Source organism: Protopterus annectens, chromosome 16.part0 (assembly GCF_019279795.1).
Source record: "Protopterus annectens isolate FY-2018-M chromosome 16.part0, PAN1.0, whole genome shotgun sequence".
Lineage (NCBI taxonomy): Eukaryota > Metazoa > Chordata > Ceratodontiformes > Protopteridae > Protopterus > Protopterus annectens.
The window spans coordinates 730,087,981-730,102,078 of NC_056750.1; positions in this window are offsets into that span (position 1 = coordinate 730,087,981).

The window sequence follows — 14,098 nt, forward strand, 5'->3', positions numbered from 1 at the left end:
TCAGGTATATTCTGTGTAATGTGTGGATGAGATTTTGGATACTGGAGTGTCTTTACAGAGGGTTCGGGAATCCTTTATGTGTAGCAAGTTAAAATGCTCTGTGTATGACATAGATGTATATGTTATGTGGATGTTGAGTATCAACTGTGCCTATTCAAAGGTCACTACAGTCTAGCCACATTTTTTTGAGATGGTCTAGCTATTGCATGTGCTTGAGGCTGCTAATCGCATTAGTGAGATGTGCATGCTCTTTCACCAAACATGCACAGCATGCATTATGGGTAGGTGTGTTACATGTGTACATGGCCTACACCTTAACTATGACATGCACTTTTTATTTCCAATAATCAATGTAGAACACACTCACCAGCATCTGTCCACTGCCTTGACATCACCCCAGAGGTACCTACATAGGAATGAGACAGTTTGTCAGTGGCCACAACTGTGGCATTGCTACTCTGTGTTTGAAATCTTACCATACAATAACAGTTTACATTCACAGGGCTACAGATTATGTTCCAAATGATCAGTATTGCACGACAACAGGCTCCACATCTTTGAACAACCCACTCCACATCTCACATATGCATGATCTACAAATACAGATAACAGTAGTCTACAGATATGCCATGTTACCTGCATGCTCCATGTGTGTTTGCTGGGTGGCTCCAACCTCCATCATGGTGTATGTCTGCTGCTGCTGTTGTAGGGCAGGTGCCACCAGGCTCATGAGCAGCTCCTCCACTCTTCTGAGGGGGAGATGGATGCTAACACCACCCCCTGTTGCAAGCTGTTCTGTAGGCATATCAGCGGTACGCTGACGGACATGAAGAAGATCACTGCGTTGATGACGTACCTGCTCATATGTGCAGTTATGCAGGCCTACCTCCTTGACCCTGTGGACAAGATCTTGCCACATTGCAGTACGCTCCTGCTGGTCCTGGCTGGTTCGTGAAAAGAGTGCACGGTAGTGCTGAATCATGATGCTAGTGATGATATCATCTTTAGCCCTACTGTAGCTTGGATTCCTGTGGTGGGCCATGATCCCTGGAAGACATAAATACAAAAATATGTCTGAGCAAGTCATATGGCACATTTAACATTATACAGTACAGATATCACTGAACTGCCATATATATATATATATATATATATATATATATATATATGCAATATGTTGTACCTGAGCACAGATTACAGTAATTACTCACACACATACATATACATGTTGGAGTACATTTTCTGTAGTGTTGTAAGATTGTACTGGGTGTTATGTTTGTGAATACATAAATGATATGTATATCTGAGATGGCTTAGTGGCAAATCACGTATGTTGTGATGTGAATGGTTGTGGGTTTTTTCCTAGTAAATGCTTTTTATTTTGTTACTAGCCAAAACAAAGGTCAGGGGCTACAGACAGAATAAGGCACATTTCAGCATTTGCAAGTGGGTTTTCGGAAGGGTAAGCACAGCTTATGGAAGTTTAGCAACCTATAAGCTAACCGAGAGTGAAACACTGTAACTGCCACTTATCACTGCTCACCCCACAACTGCATGAAAGTACCTTGCTCACTCTCTATCCAATGAACCATGCTCTGCACAGCAACAAAATAAAATCACTATATAAGACTATCCAAGAGTACCTGGCACACTGTATGCAACACGATGCACCACCTAGCCACACAGATATACATCAAGCTGATGTGTAAAGAAATATATTATCCATCACAATCAGTAATATGTATTAATATTATACCACACAACTTGTTAATGCCAGACCAGTGACCAAAATATGTGCACAATTGGGAATATAGGTCACATACTGCTGTAGTACACTATGAATGTTTCTAGATACACAGTTATATGTATTGCCACACATATGTCAAAGGACATGTTACAGACATACCCACACACATGTCAGACATAATTACAGGACACAAAGGTATGACAACCCAGATAAGCTTTCAGTGTGTACTATACAGTACTATGTGTCAGTACTTACACAACGTTAATCTTGAGAAATGTAATCTGTGATGAATACAGGGACCACACAAAACAGTAGATGCAAGCAATGTGGACATACACCATCCTTTGCTGTACAGGCCAAAACTTCAATTAATACTACAGTACACACAGGATTTGCATTAAACATTGGTACCAATCAGTAATCATACATGTAGTGCTTTAGCCTCCAATGACACACCCTAGTTAAAACCAAGGGACTTAATCACACTGTATGCAATAGCACTTGTTCTGCCTAGCAACAGAATACACAGCTTTTGCTAGGATCAAAGCAAGGATCCAGAATACCATAACTTAAACAGTTTCACAAATATACTGACCATCACAGTCAGTCAACAGTACAAAGAATCTATTGCAACAAGTAGATGTAGGTGTGTATGAGTATATATATATATATATATATATATATATATATATATATATATATATATATATATATATATATATATATATATATATATATGTATATATATATATATATATATATATATATATATATATATATATATATATACATATACACATCCATTTGTCTACATATACATATATATATATATATATATATATATATATATATATATATATATATATACATACATACATACATACATACAATTCACCCTTCATAGTGAGAATATCAATTATACAAAGGATGTAAGGTGTACAGTAATGTAATAACATTGCACAGTCTTGGGATAAATGCATTGAAGGTGTTCACAGCCCAGGTTGCTATAGCTGGCCTTACTGGCTTCAACATTGCAAACTGAATGAACCACCCACAGTGTTTAACCACCACATGTCATATACCAGCACTGTATGTAGTCTTGTTTGTCACACACTAAAACCTACATACAAATATGCACATTCTAACCTTCAAGAACATATATAGCCCCACTTTGCAAACAGTTGCAATATGTGCCCTGCTGTATGCACATATACAGATGTGAATAGATGCATACATATTTCTCTGTATGTGTGTGGCATACACACACATGGTTCACACTGTTGTAAGTCCCTGGACCTCACAGCTGAAATGCTGGGCCTTGCTGCAACACAAACAGGTGTCACATATGACCATAGACTAACATTAGGGGGGTATATATGGCAACAGATGCTAGATAAGCATACTAGACTGCTACAGCACTTGCCATTGCTAAGCTACCCTTTAATATGACTATCATGCATGTGTTGTTCTGTCACACCCATGTTTATATAATGTCAGCGCTAATCCCCCAACAGCCATTGTCCACACTACTGTACAGAACACAGATAACATGGATCAGATCTTTAACATTTAATGCCGAGCTACACATTTCATAGGTATGTCCCACTGCCCACAGGTACACACAGTATTGTCCATAGCAGTAGTTAAGCAGAACATCTGTGCAGAAAGTACTGCTGCCACATATTAATGTTTCACATTATGTAGACTATTCTTCAATAGCATCTACTACATGCCAGTAAATACATATGTGTTACATACTTTTCCTTTGTATAATTTGGTAATATTTCTTTTTCCTTTTCTCTCTCTCTGTCAGTCTCTGCAGTAGTGTGATTGAGTTTGTTGGCATAGATTGCAGCCTGCTTTTGTAGGAATGGCACAAGCATGTGATGGCCTCTGCACCAGTTAGTGCCCACCATTTGTTAATTGCATGCAGCCTGCTGTGTAGTAATTGAAGTAATCACTGTCATAGCAAACCAGTACTATATATTGCTGACTCATGTAGGCGTGCCCTTTCAGCTTTCCAATATGGAGATCATCCTTGTTTGGTGTGGACATCATTGTTTAAGACAGAAGGTTGGTTTAGTTCTTATATCAGAAGCCAGGGGTGTAGCCAGAGATTTACATTTTGTATTCAGACCTAATGTTGCTGCTTCCAGTACCCACTTGTCAGTGTAGAAATGTACTCACCCCTCAAAATGCTACCCCAAGATACATGGAAAGATTTACTTTCTTTTCATCTGTTAAAATTAACTGCCATACAAAGCTAGTTATAGAGATGTATTCCTTTGGCACAATAATTGTTTGTGAACTGCTATGCTGTGAATATTCATTTACACAGTTCTAAACATTTTGTGCTTTTTTAGTGTTGACATTAGCATGAGCTGCTCAGAAAAACTGGACACATTTCAGTAGAGTGAGTATGCTTACCTACATCCTTGGTAGACCCTGCACACCCAGGTATATTCTACATTTGGGTAGGGTTGCAGAAGTACAGAGAGTGCAAGTAGTATTGTGTGGATTTTATCTTGCTGGACTTACAGGGTTGCTGTGTACATGTTAGTTTATCAAGGCATGTAGTCTGTCTGCATAACTCCCAGCTGTGGACCTATTCACATGATAGCCAGAGAATATCCTGTTATTGTTTGTCTGTGCACCACACAGGTCCTTTCAGCAATAGCGCAATGACATTCTTGCAGTTCGTTGCTACCAGTACATGGCTACATCCATTTGTATTTCAGTGTTTTATTCCTACATAAGGGTATATTTTCAAAACTCCTTCCAAAGCTATTTTCACAGTGTGTAACAGCAGAAAGGCTAATATGCCTCTGTGTTTCTGCCTCTGCCAGACCTCTCAACCAATCAGATACATATTTGAACAAAATTAGGGAAAAGTCAAGAAAAACGCAGGGACACCTTTAAAATATTAGTGCCATTAAGTTGAAACATTCAGAGAATCAGAGCATATGAATTAATACACTTTTTCTGAAGTAAAAGAAGTGTATAACTCTTAATTATTGTCATTAGTCATTAAGTGTAATTCACCACTTTTCTGCCCAAAGTCAGTAGTTTTAGGAGGGATTCAGAGGGACAGAGCTAAAATTTGGGTCAAAATCAGGGATGTCCCTGAAAATTAGGGACAGTTGAGGGGTATGGCCTCTGTCCTAAACAGATATGCCAGTGTTTGTCCTGCTGTGATACTGTGTGGGGTTGTAAGGTGATGGTGTAACATTATTTCCTGCTAGAATGGCTGCTTTACTTATCACAGTCATGTAATGTAATCCCACAACTGTTGGTCAACATCCAAAGAACAAGTTGTGTGATATGGTATTCCTAATTTTCCTTTACATTCACTCATTCTGATGCAAGATATAATTATTTAAGCACCAACTTGATGTATGTCTACCGTGGCTTAGTGGTACTTCATGTTGTGTAGTGTGTGCAAGGTCCGGGGTTCAAGACTTATAGAGGTGTTTTATTTTGTTCCTGAGCAGAACAAGGGCCCCCACATAATGAGTGACTAAGGCACTTTTAAGCAGTTGTAAGCGGGTTTGTGCAATGCTGCACATTGCTTAGCCAAGTGCAAACAAGCTCAAACTCGCTAACTACTGCTTAATAGTGCTTACTCTCGCTCACCCCTGTGCTAATTTCTTTGAAAGAAAAGAAACATGGGGAGATAGGAAAGTGGTGAAGAAGGGGCACAAAAAGGGAAGTGCAGGACGGGTGTAGGAAAGATCTATAGCTGCCCATTTCTTCAACATCAACATCTGTGCATATGCAGTAAATTTGGAGGTAGATATGAACCCTTCAAACCTTGAGAGAGGGGTGAGGACAACAAGGAATGTTGTAATGCCAATTAAATAACATTTCATGTGTCCAGTGGACATGTGTGCAAAATGTGCAGCTATGTATGGGGCGTAATTTTCTTTTTTGGGGAGCAGATTGCCCTTTTTTTTCAGGAGAGAGTGGAATGTGGGGTAGGGGAAGTAGGTATATTTTGGGAGGTAAACAGACAAGACGCATACAGGGGCAGTATATGACACGTGGTGGGTGAACACCTTTGACGGGGAGGGATGTTTGGAAATCACAAGCCCATGAGCCCCCAGATGGAAACAGTGGGACTGAGGTCCCCACCCATGGGCAGTCACCACTGCACCTTCATGGCCCAGAAGGTGGCTGTGCTGGGGGCTGTGTAGGAGGGGCAGGCTGACCCAGGAGTTGGGCCACTCGGGCCTCAAGCTAGCGTAGAGGTTCTGCAACAGAATGTTCAGTCTCTCTACGTACCACAGCCCGGACCATACGAAGGACGATAGGTGCCTCTCCGCCCATGCTTGCACCGGGGGGTGAGCCCCATCCCATGCAGCGCTTCCACCCTAAGGTGGCACAGGGCCAATGGAGGAGGAGGTCCCAGGTTGGGCACCAGATCTGCTAGTGCCAGTTGCCATGGCCAGCTGAGGTGGGACAGGTGGGTCCGCTGGGACCGGCCTTCCCATACGAACTATGTTTTGGAGAGTTTAATAAAGATATGGGTTAGTAACAGTCAACAGCATTGCCAATTAGTTATAACAGCATGCAGAAGTATTCCCATTAACCCAACACACAAGATTTTCAACAGTTGAAAAGCAAGCATGACACATGCATATATAGAAAAATAGTGGACATTACAACAGCATGCAGGTTTAATTAACGCCAACAGGCCATCAATATTGTGGTATTTTAACAGGGCACATGCATAGAAATAAATGCAAATATTTATAAACCAATAGAACATATGTCCCAACAAATGTTTTGAGATTAGATATACCGATTGAGGTGTGGAATTGCATTTTTTATGCACATACAGTAGGGTGGAAAAAGATAGCTCAATTAACAACTTATATATCCTTCTAGTTTTCACTACATTCCTATTAACTGCAGTTATATGTCCCTTACATGTATTATTACACTACTAAATGTGCTTATATTGTGCAATTGGATTTTGTTAGATCATTATATACATGAGCTGTATCTTACATACAAACTTTCCAAGATGCAGATGTTAATCCAACATATTTTGAGAGTTGCTCACACATACTACTGCTAAGATGGTACACTGACAGCTCTACTTTCATATAATTATCTAGATATGTTCAGGTGAAAGTATCAGTTATATGTTAACAGCTCCCTACATTTCTGGCAGCACACTGACATTTCTGGGGAACACAATACCAAGCTACTCATGTTCCAGATTAACCTGTACATGCTGGCTATGAACCAACAGTTGAGGGCTGTACATATGCATACAAGCTACTGGCACTCCCTTCCTCCACATCATATGGGCCTACCCAAGTGTGGGTTGACACTGCTTAATACAACACTACTATTTGTAGAATGCAACAGTACAACAACATATCAAACAAAATGACACAGACGCACTCCATGAATCATACATTTATTAAAGGATTATTACACCTTTATTTATTGGGTTAAAAGACTTTTTGAAGGCTCTCTCATTTATTTTATATAACAGTACATGCAGAATAATTACAAACGTGCCTCATGATGCAGCCTTTGCAGCCTATCTTCATGGGCTTGTAGGTTCATAGCACGGTCACCTGCAGCTGTGAAGTAAACGCAGTGATATTGAGACATACCTATCCATAGTATAGACAAGCATGGCAATTCTTAACTACTTAATACAATGGCTACTTACTCAGTACTGAGGCATTAGGCATCGTACAGAATTCCTGAATCCACCGGTCCAGTTCATCCCCCCTACACCGCTTCAGGTCAGAATAATGGTGCCTGACCTGCTCACCAGTCCGAGGAACACCAGTGGCACTGGTGAGATCATGAGCAAGACTGTTCCAGGCTTCTGTTTTATATTTGGTACCTTGGTACTGGCCCTGCAGGAGTCTTTCTTCATGTTTCTGGATGAGGAGCCAAACCATAATTTTGGACTCCTGGATGCCCCAGCATTGGGCACTAAATCGGGTGTTTTCACCAACACTGCCATGCTGACTACAGAAGGAAGCTACAACCAGTTATAGCAAGTATTCCTGTCTGTGGAGCTTAAATATGCCTCATTTCTCGCACTTATTTGTAATTGGCCAGTTTTGGAAAAGCTCAGCTGTGGGCACGCCTGCTTAGCTGATGCTGGCAATGTTTAAAATTCCTTTGATAGATATGTGAATGTTGAAAGTGCATGTTTGTGAAATGCAGTCATGGCTTAGTGGTTAAGTACTGTGACTATAGTGCACAGTATCCTGAGTTAGAGCCCTGTCACTGCTTTTTTATTTTCCTGCTGGGCAGACCTGAATGGTTAAGGAACAGTAAAGCAGGTGTGAGAATGTTTACCCGACTTTGCTCAATGTTGCCCAACTTTGCTCAACGTTGCCAGATGTTGCGCTGGTTAGCATGGTGTGCAGGTACGCGCAATTGTATTTAAATATGCTCAATACTGGTAAAATGTGCTTAGCAGTGCGTTATATTGCTTAAAATAGGGTACTCATGCCTCAGAATGCATAAACATTTCACCTTCATATATATATATATATATATATATATATATATATATATATATATATAAAATTTGTGCACTACTACATTTAACATTTCAATGCTTTTTACAAAACGTATACATAAAAAATGTCAGGAAATATTTTTGTATACAGATTTCCCACAGAAAATGGAACATGCAGTAGTGGGACTCGAACCGGGAATGCCTCCTCTTTGTGAAAAGGCTCTAACCACTAGGCTATCACTATGTTGCTTAATTTGCATATATTTTTCTTATTATCCTCTTCTGGTGTCTAAACTGCTAACTGTAGCTAAGCAATGGGCAAACCCACACAACTAGGGGCAGCTATATCAGAAGAAAAAAAAAAATTTTATTTTTTATTTTGTAAGTTGTTTAACATATGGGGGAGTGTAGTGTTACATTGTACACATGTGAGTGGACTCGCTCATGTAAATGGAAGCTGCAGCATTTCTTCATTGCAGAGTTGTGGATTTTTGGACTGCTCGACAGTCCGACACACCCCCTACACTTGTCCATGCTCCGTGTAAGCTTTAGAGTTGAGGCAGCGCGCCTTCATTATTATACATGGTACGCTGCCGTCATATTCTTACACTGATGCTTCCATGCAAGAGGAATCTAGTCTTACACGGAAGATCAGTGAATCCGGGGGTGAGTATTATTTATTTATTTATTTGACATTTGTTAACCAGGTTGGACCAATTGAGCTAAAGCCCATTTTCAGTGGAGGCCAGAAGAGAAAAGCTTCAAAAGGAATATGCATTATGTAAAATAAACAAAGTAAATTTAAACAATGAGACAGAGAGAAATAAGAATATAGTTGTTACAAATATGAGGCATAAGAAAAATTTTAAACAAACTAAGTTACATACATTAAACTTACAATAAGATATAACTTTATACGTTATATTGTTAAGAAATTAGGGTGTGTTCAATAAATACTAAGAACACACAAAAACTAAGAAAAGAAACAAACACTGTAGCAGATATTTATTCACTATTAAGAGCTTATGTCAGCGGTATATCTTACTTCTTCGGAATAAAACCACAGTTACAGACCATTCTTAAATACAATTCCAATTAAACACAAGACCAACCTAATTACACCTTAATTGCCATTAAAAAAAACTCAGAACAAATAAACTATTGACATACAGCAATGCTTCTCTTTAAATAACCAATGACCATTATAGATACTAATGTAAATGCCAAAGTCCATTTTTATGTCAAAAAATAAAAATGAAACATTGATACGAACAACTTTACATATAAAAATAAGTAAAACAGTTAAAAACAAGTGTTTTTTTTCATTATATATTATGTACTATATACTCAGCAACATTTGTAACCGAAACAAGGTATTAAAGGGCTTTAAGTTTTAAATCACTACTGATAGAAATATTTTCGTTGAGGTCTGGAGGCACTGCAGCATTGCATCTCTACTGCCATTTGAGTTCCTTATACTCGAAATAAAGGAAAACTGGCCCACCCTTCGGTCCTAATTCCACCTTGTCTATAGCCATATATTTAAATTTATGCATGGGGACACATTTTACATGTTTTGCTGGGGCGTTTCTATCATCTCCCTTTGATATATCAAATTAATGTTGATATATCCTTTTCCTAAATTAACTTTTGTCTTGCCAATATAAAAACATTCATAGTCCTGACATTTGGCAAGATATACCTAAATTAACTTTTGTCTTGCCAATATAAAAACATTCATAGTCCTGACATTTGGCAAGATATACTATTCCCATACTGTAACAAGTGTACCTATATGTAAGTTAAATAATAACCCAATTCTGGACTAACACTTCCATTCCATCCAGAACATATTTACATTGGGGACATTGTCCATATTTAATCATATGCCCTTTGAAACTCTGAGTCCTTGCTCTCTCAGTTATGGTATTAAAGCATAGATTCTTCTTGTAAACAATTACAGATTTTGGCCCTACCTTGGTAAAACAATCTAAATCTACCTTAAAGATGTTCCAATTTTGATTGGTAATGCCCCTGATAATGTAAATTATATGGTATAATCAGGGCTCTTTGAAAATCCTCCACATTGCCCTGTAAGGTGACAACATTTTCCACAACCAATTCTACTTCACTACTCACTAGGGAACAAAACTGTCCCTTGCTTCTCTTTTTCTTAATTTCATTAAAATATTATCTAAAAATGGAGTTGGATAACCCATACTTAGCAACATTGCCTTTAAAGTGGAACATTCCTTTTGAAAGGTGACATCATTACTCACTGTATGAACCAACCTCACACATTAAACAAAGATTTCTTTTGATGAAGGGGGAGGCAACTATCTATATGGAGTAAAGAATTTGAGAAATTAGGTTCCTATACAATGTGGAAACCTCTTTTGAATTTTGTCCTTAGAGTTCATTATGTAGATGTTACTATATATATCTTTATCCACTTCCATCGCAAATCTTAAAAAAATTGGCACTAGCATTCAAGTATTGGGAAAACTGGCCAGCCTTTCCTACTGATAGTCCAAAAAATTATTAAATCATCCAAAAAGCGACCTTATAATGACCAGCAGTTCGAGAATTCTGAATTAAGTACCACCTGATTCTCCCATTGTGCTAGCACCATATTAGCAAATGCAGGGGCATACAGAAGAGTATGCATGACCCCCCCCCCCTTTGAGACCAATATTGGATGCAACAGCATCAAAAACTTTTCCTTTGGCCAAATTTGGGGATTTTCATACTAAATATATTTTAAAGAACCATAAAAAATTATAAAAAGATTCATGCAAATCTTTATCCAGGTTATCTAATCAAATGTATTCGGAAAATTGTTTGTCACTATAGATGTTTGTGACTTTTATTCAGTAATACCGCACGAGACCGGTCTAGAATTATTCTATGACTTTTGTGTAGTGATTCTGGTTTTGAACACAATAAAATTCTTACTATCAGAACTCTCATAGAAGTGGGTCTAGAAAATAATGTTATAATTTTTGAAAATCAGCTTTTTTGACAGAAGAAAGGGGTAGCAATGGGGACTCTGTTTGCCCCCTGTGTTTGCTACTATGGTGCTAGCACAATTGGAGAATCTGGTGGTGCTTAATTCAAAATTCTCCAACTTTTTGGTCATTATATGGTCACTTTTTGGATGATATAATCATATTTGCACTGACTGAATTCAAAATTTGCATATCTCAGATAAATGGGAGTGGTATAAGCTATTTTACTGGGTGAAGATCATCACATCCCCTAAGCTTCCAATGAAAAGATGCAGAGAGAACATTTTATGAGATTTTAATTTAAGCCTTCAGGGACAGCAAGGGACTAGTTATGAATGACCCAAATTAAACTGTCAGCATTCTGACTTTAGAGTACAAGAGATGGTCACCGGAAATAACTGAAAGGAAGTATTTCACCTAGAGTCAGGGTGGCCTCAAACTACACCAGTTCCAGAGGAGATTATAGTATTCTAGTGGAGGCAGACTGCACTACAGGAGATAAATGATTAGACTGGTGCCCTACTGTGTAGGACAGCACCTGACCTAGATGGATTGGAAATTGACTTTGGTAAATGTTTAAGAAAATAGATCAGTCCTCATCTGTTGCAGCTGTACTAGGAGGTCATCAGCATTGGGAGGTTTCCATCTGAGCTAGTTAGGGTGAAGCTGGTCATTACTAGGGGGTCATCAGCCTCGGCAGGTTTCCATCAGAGCTAGTTAGTGTGAAGTTGATCATTACTAGGAAGTCATCAGCACTGGGAGGTCATCAGAGCTAGTTAGAGTGATGTTGGTCATTACTAGGAGGTCATCAGCACTGGGAGGTTTCCATCAGAGCTACTTAGGCTGAAGTTGGTCATTACTAGGGGGTCATCAGCATTAGGAGGTTTCCATCAGAGCTAGTTAGGGTGAAGTTGGTCATTAGTAGGAGGTCATCAGCATTGGGAGGTTTCCATCCGAGCTAGTTAGGGTGAAGTTGGTCATTACTAGGAGGTCATCAGCCTTGGCAGGTTTCCATCCGAGCTAGTTAGGGTGAAGTTGGTCATTACTAGGAGGTCATCAGCCTTGGCAGGTTTCCATCAGAGCTAGTTAGTGTGAAGTTGATCATGCTTCTAATCCAAAGACACAACCAAAGAAGTCAGTTACCAGCCAATCTATTTTCTAGACACTGACACAAATATTACTATGGTCTTAGCTAGGAAGCTGGAGCAACTTCTCTCCAATGTTATTGGATCTAACTACCTGGGATTTTTTTAAAGGTAGCCAAGGGATACCAGATGCTATGAAGGTTTGCTCAATAATCAAGCTGTCTGTGGCTGCCTGCGAGCATGTATAAATTTCCTCTGGAATTTATTGCATGGTATAGACTGCTTTATAACAATCCAACTGCTCACCTTTCTGTGGTGAATTCCCTGTCCATGGTTATTAAGGTAGATAATGACATGAGAAAAGGGTACCCTTGGCATTTCTCTTATTTGTCTCAATGATAGACTTGCATTTAGGAGAAGCACTCAGTGCATATGAAATTAAGCATGGAATCTGCAAACTTTAGTGTCTTGCCACATGCACAGGGTATCAGAAGTGTTAGGCAGTGTGGAGCAGATCATTGTTCTTAGGATCTTAGGGTCAATCAAACCAAAATGGGTCCATGTCCCCTTATAGCTGCACTGACACTCTCTGCCAAGAAAATGGACATATACCCTGTAAGGTTCTCACCGAGTGTATATATCTAGACATTAAGGTGGCCACTCCAGTAGAAGGGATGGTACAAGGAAATGCTCAATGACTCTTCATGGAGATAAGGGAAAAGGTAGGCCAGTGGGGGGAAAAAACTCCATTCTTCAGTAGAGTTCAGTTGACAAGATGTGGATCCTTCCCAAATTGTTTGTGCACCTCCCTCAGGCAACATTTTGCTAACAACTTAAGAAGATGCAAGGCTTAATATCTGGTTTTTAATGGTGAGTAAAACCAACAAATGCAAGGACTAGTAACCCAAAAAGTTCATAGATATCCAAGAACACGAAAGCAACTCCGAAGGTTTTGTTCACTTCGTGCAATATTAAATTGAGTGAACAAAACCTTCGGAGTTGCTTTCGTGTTCTTGGATATCTACGAACTTTTTTTTTTTTTTTTTTTTTTAATGGTGAGTCCTAAGGATGAGCTGGAAAAACTCATTTATACTTCCTACATTGGTTGGCTATTCCATCTTTCAAAATATGGCATCCAAAGGGCAGAGTGGGTAGATTTATGGTTTGATGCCTGTTTAGCTATTAAGGCAGGTAAAGAAAAAAGTGGGCTCTGAGTAAACCTTTTATGGTACAACCCATTAATCCAAATTGAGGGTCAACACATATATTGGGCTGAAAGGAGCCCGGCAGGAGTGTCTTATGATCTAGATGTATGGGATGAAACATTGTACTAGTTCCTTCAGAGGGAAGCTGTACAGAAAAACTTCCCCAAATTAAAATTGGCTGTTGGCAGTACTTGCAATTAAGAAAAGGTGTACTGGGATTTATCTAATCTTAACAGCTCACATTTAATAATAACTTTAAGGAGTTAAAAAATATCACGGAAAACATCACCCTTAATAAGATACCCCCTTGCTTCAGAGACTTTATAGGATTGTGCTGAAGTCTGAGACTATGATGCTTAGAATACTATTCAAATGGAATAAATGTTAATGGAGCCAGTGGAGTTGGGTAATTGAATGGAAAGTCATAGAAGACTGCAGTTGGGGGTATGGTCAGCTCTTTTTCATTTTACAATTATGAAATTCCTGTACTGTTGGCATTCACTACACTTCCAACTATGCAAGAGAAGGTGGATTAGGATAGCATCTTGTTGGCA